This window comes from Camelus dromedarius, chromosome 25 (assembly GCF_036321535.1).
Source record: "Camelus dromedarius isolate mCamDro1 chromosome 25, mCamDro1.pat, whole genome shotgun sequence".
NCBI classification, from domain to species: Eukaryota; Metazoa; Chordata; class Mammalia; order Artiodactyla; family Camelidae; genus Camelus; species Camelus dromedarius.
Genome location: NC_087460.1, coordinates 1,605,661 through 1,620,590, shown reverse-complemented (window position 1 = coordinate 1,620,590; position 14,930 = coordinate 1,605,661). Strand labels below are relative to the sequence as shown.

At 42.6% G+C, this 14,930-nt stretch overlaps 2 protein-coding genes across 21 annotated transcripts in view; one reads left to right on the top strand and one right to left on the bottom strand.

The window, feature by feature from the left end:
- Positions 1-4,209, bottom strand: part of RAD52 (RAD52 homolog, DNA repair protein) — a 35,669-nt gene extending 31,460 nt beyond the window's left edge. For 3 of the 8 annotated variants that reach the window (XM_064478894.1, XM_064478896.1, XM_064478898.1), the window contains exon 1: positions 4,069-4,207. The gene's annotated coding sequence lies outside the window, so the exon portion shown is untranslated. Of the gene's footprint in view, positions 1-4,068 lie in introns of all 8 variants that reach the window. The other 5 variants (XR_010377762.1, XM_064478905.1, XM_064478902.1 and 2 more) reach the window with 5 other exon arrangements.
- Positions 4,210-4,631: 422 nt separating this feature from the next.
- The window catches only part of ERC1 (ELKS/RAB6-interacting/CAST family member 1), a 289,429-nt gene continuing 279,130 nt past the window's right edge, over positions 4,632-14,930 (top strand). For 3 of the 13 annotated variants that reach the window (XM_064478870.1, XM_064478869.1, XM_064478872.1), the window contains exon 1: positions 4,632-4,866. The gene's annotated coding sequence lies outside the window, so the exon portion shown is untranslated. Of the gene's footprint in view, positions 4,867-7,140; positions 8,493-14,930 lie in introns of those variants that run through there. The other 10 variants (XM_031444368.2, XM_031444365.2, XM_064478871.1 and 7 more) reach the window with 6 other exon arrangements.

Below are 14,930 nucleotides of genomic sequence, written 5' to 3'. Positions count from 1 at the left end.
AAGAAGAAATCAGGCCGCACCACCAACACTCTGCTTAGAAATCTCTGCGGTTAGAGAGATTGCAGTTTATCACTTTTCATCTCTACCTTCCACAGAACACTTGGAAACCAGTTCAGCCACCTTCTTTGCCACTTTATAATAAGGGCCACCTCTCCTCCAGTTTCCGATAACGTCCTCATTTCTGGGATCTCACAATCACCTTTTAACGTTCACATTTCTACCAGCAGTCTCTCTTCAAGGCAATCTAGGGTTTTCCTGATACGCACCTCAAAAATCTTCCAGCCTCTACTCGTCACCCACTCGCAAAGCCCCTTCCACATTTTTAGTGTATTTGTTACAGCAGCACCCAACCTCTCAGCACCACAATCTGTATGAATCTGGCAGGGCTGCCATAAGAAAACATCACAGACTGGGCGCTTAGACAACAGAAATTTATTTCTCACAGATTTTGGAGGCTGGACACCCAAGATCGAGGTGTTGGCAGGTTTCGTTGGCTTGCAGGTGGCCATCTGCCATCCCCTTGGTCCCTGGCAACCACCTTTCTGCTTTCTGGCTCTGTGACTTTTTACTACTCTAGGTGTCCCATATAAATGGAATGGTACAACACACAGTCCTTCTGTGACTGGATTACTTCACTTGGCATAATGTCTTCAAGGTTCATGTTGTAGCATGTGTCAGAATTTCCTTCCTTTTAAAAATTGAATATACAAAGGTTTTCCATTTTGATGGAGTCAAATTTTTAAAATTTGTCACTTGTGGTTTTGGTTTCATAGCTAAGGAACTACTGCCTAATTCAAGATCATGACGGTTTGTACCTGTTTTCTCTGAGTGGTTTTCTAGTTTTAGCATTTATCTTTACGTCTGTGATCCACCTTGAATTAATTTTTGTATATGTGAGGTAGGGGTCCAATTTCATTCTTTTGCACGTAGGCATACAATTGTCCCAGCACCTTTTGTTAAAAAAGACTATTATTTTCCCAGTGAATCAATTGCCCATAAATGTCTGGGTTTTCTGAACTCTGAATTCTTTTCCAAATATATGTGCCTCAGTATTCCAGTGTCACACTTTTTTTTTTTTTGTATTGAAGTATAATCAGTTTACAATGCTGTGTTATTTTCTAGTGCACAGCACAGTGCTTCAGTTACACATACCCTCCTTCCCATGTTCTTTTTTCATTAGAGGCTGAACATATAGGAACTTGTTGACACTACCTTACTGTAATCTTGTAGTCAGTTTTGAAATAAGGAAGAATGAGTGTTTCAGCTTTGTTATTTTTCAAGATTCTTTTGGCTATTCTGAGTTCCCTGCATTTTCATGTGAATTTTAGGATCTGCTTGTCAATTAAAAAAAAAAAGAAAGGCAGCTTGGACTTTTGATAAGATTGCATAAAATCTGTGGAACTAGAGGAGTACTGCTATTTTTAACAATATTAAGTCTTCTATTATTTCTTGATGGTGATTTAGCTTAATTATAAACCCTTTATGTCATGTCTTCCTACCCTCTCAATACGCTTAACAATTCCTGCTCCTCCGCTGGTCACTTTCCCTACCTCTACAGTGCATTTAACAGTCATTTTGGATTCTGCCAACCATAGACATAACCTCTGGAGTGCTTTTACATTTTTTCCCTTCCCTTCCTGTGTTCCACATCTTAAACTGCCAGCTGTATATTTACCTTTATATTGTCAACATTGGCATAACTATAAACTATGATTTAACTATAGCAAGATAACTTATTAGTAGGCTGGGTCTAAAAGTTGAACAACAGGGAACAGCACTCTCTCAGCGTCCTATCATAGTAATTAGTTATTCAGTTGAATTCTCCTTTTCAGATCTCTGCCCCAGAACTCCTATCCTTCCATCCCAATTGACACTTCCCTTTACTGTTCTCCTGAATGATGCCTGAGGGATAGTGACGTTGTCAGGTGCCTCATTTCCACCTCATCTTGCTCAAGCACATCTTTAAGTGGGGAAAAAAAAAAAGCCTACATGGGAGTTTGACTTTATGAGTTCCTCTGTATCTGAAGTGTTTTCATTCTGCTGTTTTACTTAATGATAATTCAGCCAGGAATAGAGTTTAAACATAAAAAATGTTTCTTAGAATTTGCAGTTCAAGAAATGTTTCCCTTGGAAACTTGAAGGTCTTTGTTATCTTCTCATATTTACCGTTGCTGGGAAGAATTCTAATGCCAGTTTGAGGCTTATTCTTTTATGGATCGCTGTTTTCCTTTGGAAATTCAGTATTCTCTCTTTATCGTTAGGGTTCTAACATTTCACAAGGTCGTTTTTTGTTTTTGCTCTCCATGAGTCGACGCTTTCAGCTCTGGGAAATTTTCTTCCATTATTTTTGAGGTAATTTTCTATCTTTCATTTACTCTGTTTTCTCTCCCTCTTGTAGTATTAGTCCTGTTAGATTGGCTCTTTACTTCTCTTATATTTTCCCTCACAATTTCCATCTCTTTGCATACTTCTGCTTCCTTAAAATTTCATGGACTTTAATCTTTCACCACTTCAGTGAATTTATCATCTTGGCATTTTCTTATTTTGAATTTCAAGATCTACTTTTTATTCTTGGACTGCTATTTATCTGAGTATATTAATGCTTTTTTCATGGGTATAATAAAAGTCTGCGAGCATACTACTTTAAGTTCTCTGAAGCTTGTTTCCTCTATGGTCACGTTTTCTGTTTATCCTCCTCCCTTCCTGCAGCCCCAAGTTGAGACTTCCCTTAAACCTCTAAGAGTCGTTGGTTGTCTGTTCACATTTGAGATGAGGGAGTTGGACACTGATGAGGAATCTTTTGAACTTAGAAAGGTCTTGCCAACTTGCACAACTTCAGTCTAGGGTGAGTGGGTAGGAAACTGGCTATTGTACCAGAATAAAGAATGCTTTACTGAGTCACTGAACTCACAGCCCAGGGGTTATGAGAACGCTTGACTTCTTGCCTGGGATAAACGCCTAGCTGTTGCATGTGGGGTATGGGGAGGGTTCTGCTGTTCTAGCGACCCTTATTTAGTTTCCTTGTTCTCGGCCCTGCTTCTCACTCGTGCTGTCTTGTCGAGGTCTCCGAATTTCAGTTTCTCTACATCACTTCTGGAATGCAGACCCCTTCCTTGGCTGCAGAGCCCCGTACACCTATTCCACATTGTGGTTGCTTCCGTTTGTTTAGTCAGACTGCACTCAGTTTGTGTGTAAAATTAAAAAAAAAATCTTTTGGCGGCTCCCCTCTCATTTTTTTTGTTTTGGGGGGAATTTGTATCATTTTTCACTTAAAAAATAATTCTAATGTGGTCTCAGGAAGAAGAGGCAATGAATGCATGTACTTAGCCAGTTTTAATTAAAAAAAAAATCCTAAATGTAGGTTTCAGAAAAGATATTTGGGCAGAGTAGAAAATAAGAGAAAAAAAGTGAAAAGACAAACAAACAAACAAACAAACAAACAAATCCAAATTCCGAGTGTGGATATGACAGTATTCCTGTGTACGTGTAACTTAATGCTCAGCGTCTTACACGCTTGAGATGCACACATTTTTGAGGTAGGTTACGTCTGAGATGTCTAGTTCACACCCCATTTTCCGGCTGAGAAGAGTAGGCCCCAGAAGTCACGCGACTTTCCCAAGGCCACACAAGGAGAGAGTGGCAGAAAGGAAAGCAGAGGACAGGATGGCTCTGCTCCGCTGCCACCTCCCCGACGCTGCGGAGGAGCAGGTCGGGCGGATCAGCCGTCAGCCGGGCAAGGTCTCGAAAATCAGTCCGAAGCCCGAGGACACGGAGCACGTGAGGACGCCTGTCTGTCAGTCTCCGGGGTCCTCCGCGGCGGCCCGCAGGCGGCAGCCCCGTGCGGAGCGCGCCAAGGGGCGGCTGCGCAGCCGGCGGGGACCCGGGCGGTGCGGGGCCGCGGGGACTGGACGCACAAGAGACTGCGGGGAGGCGCGGGCGTGCGCACCGGTTACCCGCGCGAAACGGCGGCTCCACGGCTCTCGTGGGCACCGAAAAGGCTGACAGAACAGCGGAGGCTGGGGATGCGCGCGGTCCCCGTCACCCCGACCCGGTTCAGAGACCGCTTACCTACACCCTTTCTGTAACGGATGCGTGGCTCCCGACGGCGCCCGAGGGGTGGGGCCGAGCCTGCCCCGGGCTTGGCCGCGCTCCTCCCCGGCTTCGGCCACCGCCGGGGCCTGCCCGGGCCCGGGGCCGCCCCTCGGCCGCGGGCGCGAGGGCTCAGGGGCCGGGGGCCGGAAACCCCGGGGCCGCCCGGCCCGGCCCCTTCGTGACAGGCCCGTGGGGGAGGCGGCGGCCCACGGTCTGCGCCGCGCGCCGCCCCTACGGCGAGCGGGAGGAGACAGATGCCGCCGACCCCGCGCAAGCTGTGCGCGCGGGAGCCTGAGCCGCCCGCCCGCCCGCCGGCCCCTGGAAGGCGCCCGAGGCCTGCGCGCGGCCGAGTCGCGCTCCCAGGAGGCTGCGGAAGGCGAGCGGGCGCGGCCGGGGATCGCGCTGACGTCGGGCCAGGGGCGGGGCCTGTGCCTCGCGCAGGGGCGGTGCTCGCGCTGACGTCGAGGCCGGGGCGGGGCTGGTGTCTCGCGCAGGGGGCGGGGCGCGGTGACGTCGGGTCCCCGGGCCGAGCTGTGGCTGTGGCGGCGGCGGCGGCGGCGGTAGTGGCGGCGGCGGCGGCGGCGCCCGGGAGGCAGCGGCAGCGGCAGCCCTGAGGAGGGTGAGGCGGCCGCGGTGGCGGCAGCTCGGGGCCGGGCGTCATCTAGAGCTTCCCGTCCGCCGCGGGGCCGGGCCCCTTCGCTCCCCTCCGCCTGCTCCTCCTCACGGCCCTGGCTGGGGCAGGGCAGCGCGCCCCCGGGGAGGGCGGAGCCGTAGGTGAGGCGCGGGGACCCCTCCCCCTCCGCGGCCGGCCGGGGGGATGGGGACGTCCGGGAGGGCGGGCCCCACCCCGGCGGGCCCGAGGGCGGCGGCGCCGCGGCGGCGGCGGCGGGGAGCGGGGCGGGGGCTGCGGCGCCGGGGGAGCGCGGGGCGCCGGCTCCTGAGGCGTGATGTTGCGGGCGCGGCGCGCGCGGGGAGCCGCGAGGAGGCTGGGTGCGGTCGGGCGGGTCTGGGGTTCAGGTGCTCCAGCACCGCGTTCGGAGAGATGGGGATTCTTGCCTTTTTCCCTTGTGTGGAGGGGTTGGGTGGGAGATGAAGGGTGGGTTTCAGGAGGATGAGCTGTGGATGTTGCCTTTGAGGCAGTTGGAAAGCTGTTGCACTAGGGCTCCCATTTCTACTTTAGGATTTGGGGGGTTTATTTTTATTTTTCCCTCCTGGCGGGATGGGTGGGGGTCGAGGAGGGAAGAGAACCCTCTGCTTTTGGGTCGGGGTGGGTAAATTGTGAGCGTGGATGGATTTAGACTTTTAAACCCTTCAAGAAGAACGAGATCTTGGGTTAAGACAACTTCATTCTGGCAGCAGCATTAGGAAAGAGATCCCATTACATTCAGTTCCTTAAAGGTGTTATCTTCCAGTCTTTTTTCTTTGCCTAAATGGTCTATGTCCCACCTAGAGTTTATCCTGGCCCCTTAAGAGAAGGCCGGAGGATGAGGTGGTCGCTTTGGAAGACACATTTCTGAGGAATAGTTGCAGGTGGTTGTGGTTGGCTGCTTTGGCTGGATAAAATGCACTGTTTGAACCGTTCTCTTGGCGCTAATTGTGTGAAAAATGCTTAAATGTTTTAAAGCACAGCTGTCTTTTATAACTCATCTTTCAGTAGACCTTGACATTTAGCTACTTTGTGTTCAACAGTTATTGGAGATTATTTTTGTTTCTCAATTGTACATGGCTTTACTGGACATTTGATAAATGAATTGGATTTTTTTTTTTTTTTTGGTAAATCTCTCAATTTCTGAGAAATGTTCTTGGAGTCAAGTGCGTTTTAAATACTCTAATAACATTTAGGGGTATGTGTCTCACTGTGTAGGGAGATGTTACTAAGAGTAAACAGTGTTCAACGTTCTTAACATCAGTGTTTCACAACCTAGCACATTAAATCAGAATCTTTTCTGGATTCCTACTTCCTATTAGATTACAGTATTAACTGGCCTTACCTCTCAGTGTCACTTAAGCTATTTCTTGCTCAGAAAACAGGTCCTGTGATGGACATGTATTATGTAATGGATGGAAGTAGGCATGACTCTCAATAATTCATTTATGGAGGAAGAGAAGCCGTCATGAAATGGAATTTAAGCAGTGACTTTCTCAAGGCTTACTCAATTTACTTGGGAACATAGCCAGAGAAGTGCTTTCCTGTAACCCAAGAGAGAAATATACAGAGTGAGTGTCAGTAGTTGCAAATCATTGCCTCTTTTAAAATGCCTACTTAATGAGCAGACTGTTATCTTCCAGCAAATACTTCTGCTTGAAGAGACTTATAGGAAACAGATGATAATCGCTAATTATAAGCAAAAGATTTAATTAACTGTACTCAGATCAGATTTTAGGTTAGTACAGTAATAGTTTTGATTTTGGGTTAGTCTCTTGGAAGGAAAAATTAAAATTCACATATCTAGTTTTGGCTTTTAAATTATATTTTGATTTAATTGGGTACACACAAGGACAACTGTGAACTAAGGTATTGAGTGAAATTGTATTGCTAAAATGACATTTGCATGGTTGATGGTGGGATGTGATTCTCCTTGTAGGAATGCGATCATGATTTTGGGAAAAGTGTAGGATAGAAGTGATCTATTTCTCTTTAGAATTTCTTAAGCCTGAAGAAAACAGTACATTTTAGTTTTCCAGAAATGTCGCTTGCTAGTCATTACTGTGATATCCTTGTTGAGCCTACTGGGGTGTTCCTTTTTTTTAATTGCTAAAGTCAGATAACTATGTCAGTCTGTGAATTCAGCATTAGTACTGGAAACAAAAGTGAAGTTTCTTATTGCAACAACTGCTCTTTTTCTATGGTACGTTTGTGCTTTTCGAAGTAGTATAAGAGCTGTTAAATGTGCGTTTTGCACGTACTTTATCAAAAACATTGGTGGAGAAAGACCAGGGAATGAAGTATCTTGGTTAATAAAATAATAAACAGTATATTGATTATAGTTTTTCAGAGAAATAAAATGTAATAAAGTAAATTTAGTATACAGGTTATGTGGAATATAATTTATTTCAATGGCTCTTCAAAATCTGAGCCTTGGGGCACTGATTCATTCATTCATTTATTCAGCAGTTCTTTATTGAGTATGGTTCTGGGTACTTTTTTAGCCATTGCGGATACAGTAATGAAAAAAGTTGATAAAAATTCCCACCTTCATGGAACTTATCTTCAGGACACCTTCTGGGTAAGTGAAGAGGAACCCAGCAAATGAGATTAATAAGAGTTCATTGTGTTAGGAGGAAAACCAGGAGAGTGTGATGTGCTAGAAATGAAGGAAAGGAAGTTCTCAGAGGAGGGAGTGATCAACTGTGTCATTGTTTAAAGATGTGTCAGAGTGTTGGGTAAGAAAGAATTCTGCCTGATTCTAATGTTTAGTAACAGAGGAATGACGAAATGCTTTCTAGTGTGTGAGCAGGAAAATGTGAGACTCTTACAGTCTTTCATGTCCCTAGATTGATCTTAAAGTATATATTTTTAAAATTCTAGTCAGAACAAAATAGGCAGCCTGGCAGTGTATACTTGTACTAAGGAGAGATAAAACATTGTTCTTAATAATCAGATGTATATTTATTTTTTTAACACGCGTATCACATCAGAAGGTATAAAAGAGTCCACAGGGAAAAATCTCTTCTGTCCCATCCAGTTATTCCTGAAGTCATCAGTGTTTCCAGTTTGTTTTTCCTAATTAGTGGAATTGTGTGTAATAATATGGCATTTCGCTATTTTAAAATTGCATAAATATAACATATTTTATCCTGTAGGCATTTTTTTTTTTGCAGGCTTAATATTTTTTTTCATAATTTAAGTCTGGCTACCTGCAGACCTGTTTTTTTAAGTAATAGCTTTATTGAGAGATAATTCATCCAGTAAGTGTACAGTTCAGTTTTTTGGTTTGCATTCCTCACCATGATCAATTTTAGAACATTTTCATCCTCCCAGAAAGAAACCCCAAGCCCATAGTTATTCCCCTGACCTTTGTTTTTTAAGTATTGTTTTTGCATATTCTATGGGGAAAATGTGAATTACTTTGTTACCAGTTAACTGACAGTGAAGCCATTTAGTGTTCACTTTTAATATTCCCTGATTGAATGGAAGCATAGGTTTGTGTAAAGGTCAAATTAGATAGTGGTTTATTTAGTTGAGTGAATACTTGTGAAATGATTTGATTATCTAAGTGTCTTGTTTTTATTATTCCTTTATTTATCAAATATTTATTGAGTGCCTTTTGTGTTCCAGCAAGTCCTGGGCTGTGTCCAGTGTATTCCATGGTACATAAAGGGCAGGGTCCCCTATTTTTCAGGAGTTTCATTCTAGGAGGAGAAGCGGAGAAGTTAACAGGAGTTTGTGGTCTGCTGTGGTAAGTACTTCAGCAGGTGACATCCCGGGCTCTGCCTCAGCTCATAGGATGGGTCCCTAAACTGGATTGTAGGAAGATCTAAGATGATATCTCACAGATAAGTAGGATTTAGCCGAATGAAAAGGATGCAGACAGAGGGAACAGAATGTGTGGGGCCCAAAGGCAAGAAAGCTGTGGGGCAAGAGGAGTAATGTGAAAATAGGTTGGTCTGGCTGGGGTGTTATGTGCTGGAGCATTGAGTGCTGGTGCGAGGTGATGGCCTCACTTCTCCTTTCTGTTAAAAAGTATGTTGTCGTAAAAAGGTGGAATGATTGTATTATTAATTGAGATTGTCTGTGGATTGCTGTCACTTTCTAGCTATATAATTTTGAATGAGTTACTTTATTAACTAAAACTCAGTTAATTTTCTCATCCATGAGATGAGAATAATAGTCCTACCTCATGTGATTGTTGTGAAGAATAAATGAGATGATGCTCATAAAGCTCTAGTGAAGTGCTTGGGATGTAGTCAGTGCTCAGTAAAAATCAGCTGCCCTGGTGACGATGTGAGGGTGGTCAGGGTGGTGATTTTGTTGCTGGTGGCGTTAATGATGGTGGTGATGATCCTGAAGTATGGAATTCCTGAGCGTATTTCAGAGCCCCAGGGAGTGCTCAGGAGACTGGAAAATGACACCTGTCATTTTAACCTTTTCCTGGGAAAAAGGAAGTGAATATCAAAAACTTTAGACCAGCACTGTCCAGTAGAACTTTCTATGATGATAGAAATGTTCTGTACCTTCACCGTGAAATACAGTAGCTACTAGTCACATAGGCCTGTCGAACACTTGAAATGTGGCTCGTGTGACTGAATTGTTAATTTCATTAATTTAAATAGCCACTGTGACCGGTGGCTACTGTATTGGGCAGCACGTTACAGATTGATATATCTAACATTGAATTCTGGCAATATTTTTGAATAATTTATTTAAAAAGTTGTTTTAGAAGCCTTATTGGGGAAATGTCTTCACTGGAATACAGCATGGATTCTCTGGGTCATATCAGACAATAACTCTAGTTTCCTAGAATTGACATGGTTCCCAGATGGATAAATAAAGGAAATATAGTACTTGTAATCTGTCTAGACTTCAGATAGATCTTTTCATGCTGTCTTGTGGGAAATATGAAAAATTATGTCCTCGATTTCATGAGAACAGGGACATGTGTTCTCTACTGAGTAAATAATAGGTAGTTACAAATATTTGATGAATGAATGAGTTATGATACAATTAGTGAAGTCACAACTGGTTGTAAATGGCTATCCCCAGAGAATGAAGAGTTGCTTAGTGAAGATGATGGGTTTGAGGACCTGACGTTAGAAGCCTTATGCAGTTGGATATAGTATTGAAATGATCCAGGAATAGTGGCATAGAAGATAGTGGCAATGTGGATGAATTGCCAGCAAATCCTCACTGAGTGTGGAGCTTGTGCAAGTGGTCACTGCTGATAGTGAAGAGGTGGAGGTAGAAGAGTGTGTTGCTGAATAGCATGAGAAGCAGAGTAACAGGGATTTTATATGAGGGTCTAGGAGCAGTGGTCTGGAGGTGGCAGTGGGACAAAGAAGGGTACTATCCTCGGTCCCAGTATTGGGTGTGGCGTGTGAGAGACTTTGTAGCCTCCACTTGAAAGGGCTACCTGGGAAGAGGTGTCCCTGGAAAGCCGCTCTCAGTGAAGGCGGAGAGGTAGTGAGAACTTTCAGAGGAGTTTTTTGATGGTGGAATGAAGTTCCTTGAGAGTATATTCCCCCACCCAGTTGGGTTCATCATTTAAACTTTAAATTTAAAAGAAGTCTCTCTCATCTTAACAAAAAACTCTTCTCCAACTTCATACTTTTTCTGCCTCTTGCTGCAAGTTGCTTTCTGCCTTACAGCCAAACTTTTTTGAGAGAGTTGTCTACATTTGCTTTACATTTCCATTTCTTCAGCTGCAGTTTTCTTCTCAGTCTATTTCCATCTTGTGTCTGTCTCTGTAATTTCACTGGAACTGTTTTACTGGGATTACTCGTGTCTTTCTTTAAATACACTGGCTGTTTTTCTATCCTTTTATTTAACCTCTTAGCAGCTGTACCAGTTGTCCATTTCTACTCAACAGGTTATACCCAAACTTAACTTAAAGCGACAGACATTTATTGTTTCATGGTTTCTTTGGGTCAGGCATCTGGCTTTGGTGTGTCTGATCCAGGGTCACTCATAAGGCTGCAATCAGATGTTGACTAGGACTGGTTATCGACTGGGGGAGGGTCTGCTTCCAGCTCACTTATATAGCTGTTGGCAGGCCTGAGATCCTGGCTGGCTGTTTGATGGAGAAATCACTCACTTTGCATTTTGGGTCTCTGCATAGGATTATTTGCAATATGGCACCTTGCTTCTAGATTGAGAGCTCTGTGGAGCCGTGGAGGAGGAGGAGAGGTACTCGCCAGAGTCTTTTTCTAACCTAACCTTGGAAGTGGTATTCCATCACTTTTGCTGTATGCTGTTCATTAGAAGGGAGTCACTAGATCCAGCTCATGCAAGGGAGGATCCCGCACGAGCATGAATACTCAAGAGAATACATCATTCAGAGCCATTTTCAAGATTGCCCAAGGTAGCATGTTTGACACAGCTGACCTCTTCCTCCTTACTCCCTCCTGAGTGGAACTCTCACTTCTTTTGGGATCTTGAGATCATGTTTCTGTTTTCCTTCCTGGTTCTCTGGGCTCTCTTTCCAGTCAGCAAGGCCTACGCCTGACTGATTTGACTGGTGTAGATACAACAAACCCTTCAGATTTAGGCAGGGGTTCCTCTGTGTCCGTAGATTGAGCCGTCCACATATTGCATAATATTGTAGTACTTACTACTGAAAAAAATTCATGGATAAGTGCACCCGTGCGGTTCAAACCCATGTTGTTCAAGAGTCAGCTGTATTTGCAAAATTGAGAGTATACTGTACATCAAATGTATATCCACTTTCACTTACTTAAAAAATTATAAACGTTTTTTATGTCACACATTGGTTGTAAGTGTTTTTTGTAGATGGCATGTTAAATCATAAAGATTTCACTTAAACATTTCCCAGTTGAATGAGTACTAATAAAGCTGGTATATCATAAGTCGTAACATAGCTGGTTTTCTCTACATTTTGGATCATTTAAGTAAATTGGTTTCCTCTTTTTGGAATTACTGGATCAAAAGGTATGAATGTTTTTAAGACCTGTAACATAGCCATTTTTGAACTTGCTTTTTCCCAAATGCTCTTATTTTTTTAAGGACGAAAACAAACACTTTGAATACAAATGCTTTTATTATTTTAAGGAAGAAAATAAAACATTAGGTACTTATAATTTTTCACTTAAACTTTTAAATTTATGAAATGTTTCAGACATGTAAAAGGATATAATTGTCTAATTAATAAATACCTGTGTACTTAAAACCTAGTTTAAGAAATAAAATTATTATAGAATGAAAAATCTTTTTGCTTAGCTTTCCTTGACTATAAATGTCTCTACCAACAATGATGTGGATGTTTAATCTTACCCAGTAATGCAGGTCTATATCCAGGATCTTTTGGGGCAGGATTTCTGTGATTTTGGAAAGGTGATATAATGAGTATACTGTATGTTGTCTGACTTTCCAAGCAAGGTGGGGACACCTTCCGATTCCTTCACCAGACGCGTTGGTATTTCAGTATCAGTTGAGGTGTGATTTTTGCCACCAAATTAATTACAAAATTGGGGGGTTTTCAGATGTTTCTGAAATTGAGGTGCATGGATGTAAACACGTGTTCAGTGTGTTTGTTCAGTTTAGTCAGTCTGGTGGCATTTGTTGCACTGATTGTAACGTAGTATGAGATGTGGTATAAAATGGAAGATAACATAACTGCCATCCACACAATGTAATATGTTAGTCTTTTAAGAAATCAGGTATCAGTGAGGACTGGAACCAGTGGGGAAGGCTGCACAACCTGGGATGTGACTCTTGAACTAAGTGGCACAGGCCGCTGATACCAGGAGAGAACAGCCCTAGTTAATAACCTTGTGTTTGCTCTAAGTATCTGCTTGACAAGACCCTTGTCGTGGTGAGAACTTTGATAGACCTTACAATTAACTTGATTAACTGATTGATAAGAATTATTACAAACCACAGTTAACTTGATTGTAGCTGAGTTACTCAACCTTCTCACCCCTTTATAAAAAAGAATTAAATGGCAGTTGTGACAGTATTAAGTGTCATGGCTGCTCCTAGCAGAGGCGCTCTGGCTGGCTGGCATGTCACCAAAACAGTGCTGCTTTAGCCTCAGCTCTATAATTTTTGGTCTCCAGGAGAATCAGATCAAGTCATACAGCCTGATGCCTGGTGTTAGCAAAACTGCTGTATGTCACATGCTGAGGGTGGAAGCAGACATCTGTGCCTTCTTTAATTTGTAGGGTTGTTTTTAACCTCCTACTAATCACAGAGACTTGGTCAGTGTGGGGCCTCACCCATTAATTGCTATATAATAGTGTTGAATGGTTGAGGGCCTTAGTTTGTAGTGAGACTGAGTAAAGGTGATACATGCTCACTGTTAAAACAAATGGAAAAGGAAAAAAGAAGTACATGCACAAAGGAAAAAGTGGCTCCATCTGACCTTTTTTAACAGCTTCTTACTGTCCGAATCATTTCTTTTTATGTGCGAATACACGTCTATATTTTTGTCTATTGATGGGACTGTATTATACAATTCTTCTGTAATTTGCTTTTTTCCCCGCTTCACAGTATGTCATAGATGTCTTTATAGAAATTGTCACATACAGAGATTTACTTGAGAAAAAAATTTTAACAGCAGTATTTTATTTTATAGTTTGGAGGTGTAATTTACTTAACCAAGCTCTTGGTGGTGGAAATTTAAGTTCTCTCTTTTTGCTGGTACAAAGTAATACAGTAATTGAACATCATTGCACATATATCCTTGAACCCGTGAAATATATCTTTTATAGAGAATAATTTGGGGGGTGGATGGGAGGTAATTGGGTTTATTTATTTATTTTAATGAAGATACTGGGGATTGAACCCAGAATCTCGTGCATGCTAAGCATGTACTCTGCCACTGAGCTATACCCACCCCCATTACAGAGAATAATTTTAAAAGTGAGACTTCTGGGTCATAAGGTATACATATTTTAAAATTTATTTGATAGTTTCGCCAAATTGTACTTGAATTGGATTTTAAAATTTTGGTCTATTGTTAATCTTTCATAGAGTGCTAAAGATAGCACATTTCTTGTCCCTAGTGACATTTTTAATCCTTTAACAAAATGAACAGAATCTTAAAATTTTTGAAATACAGTGTTTAAAAATATTTAACTCATTTGCCGAAAATGATGCTAATTAGTGACAGTATAATCCATCACAGCAGGTTGGGCTAGTGATTTTGAGATTTAGGTCAGAATTTCACATGTAAAGCTTTAAATAGCTAATGGGCGATGTGTATTTTCTAGTGCACTTTATAAATATCTCATAGCACATCTGTGTCAGCCTTTGCAGTTGTAATTAATTTGAAGTAGGTTACTATGTTGCTATTAAAGGATTTTCTGCTTTCCTTTGACTTACGAATATTTGGAGCTCCTGTGGTTGTAGAGAGCTGTTATTACCCTTCAAATCTGTGAGGAAAGAGGGAGAGACTGCTGTTTGCAGTTATATGTTATGCTTGAAGCTCTGTGGGAAGAGTGAGAATGAAAGGCTGACGTCCAATCATTGTGGAGGGTATTGTATTTAAGCCCCTGCGGATGTTCCGGGATTCGGAGTGCGCATATGTGGGTGTCTGTGGGGTGGGACTGGGCTGTTCTCTCCCACTGTGTGTGTAGATTTTTGGACTAGTGCCTTCCTTGTAGGGAAAAATGATCCTGGAATTTTCTAGTATTCTTCTCTTTGTGGTTTTCTGACCTAGATGACAAGCTTTGTGCTGTGACTGTGTAGTCGTGGCCAGGTCTGAACTCAGCTTTGTTATTGCTGTTTTATTTCAAGAACTCAAGGAGATACGGTAATGAATATGAGAAGTAGGATTTAGGTTGTTAAGAAAAACCTTGGATCACAGGGACTTGATCGCCAGTTACTCTTCCACCTTCCGTGTTTTTCTGTTTTGTCTCAGCAGCATTTATTTCCCTGGTTCCTTTTGGAGGCATTGAAGTGGATTACTCTCACTATTACTGCTTCTTTATGGCCATCTATATATTCTGGTGAAGGGATAGAAAAAGCATTTTTCTGCTTAGCAGTTAAGACTGAAGCATTTCAGAAGGAACTGTACTAAAGAACTAAGGGAGGAAAACTCAAAATTCCACCCCCCTCCCACCAGCGCCCCCATGTATAGAAGAGTTTTAAAAATAGGAGAAATGTGGTTATTAAAAGCAATAGAATTTGTAAAAATTTTATAGTTACAGAAACAGGATAC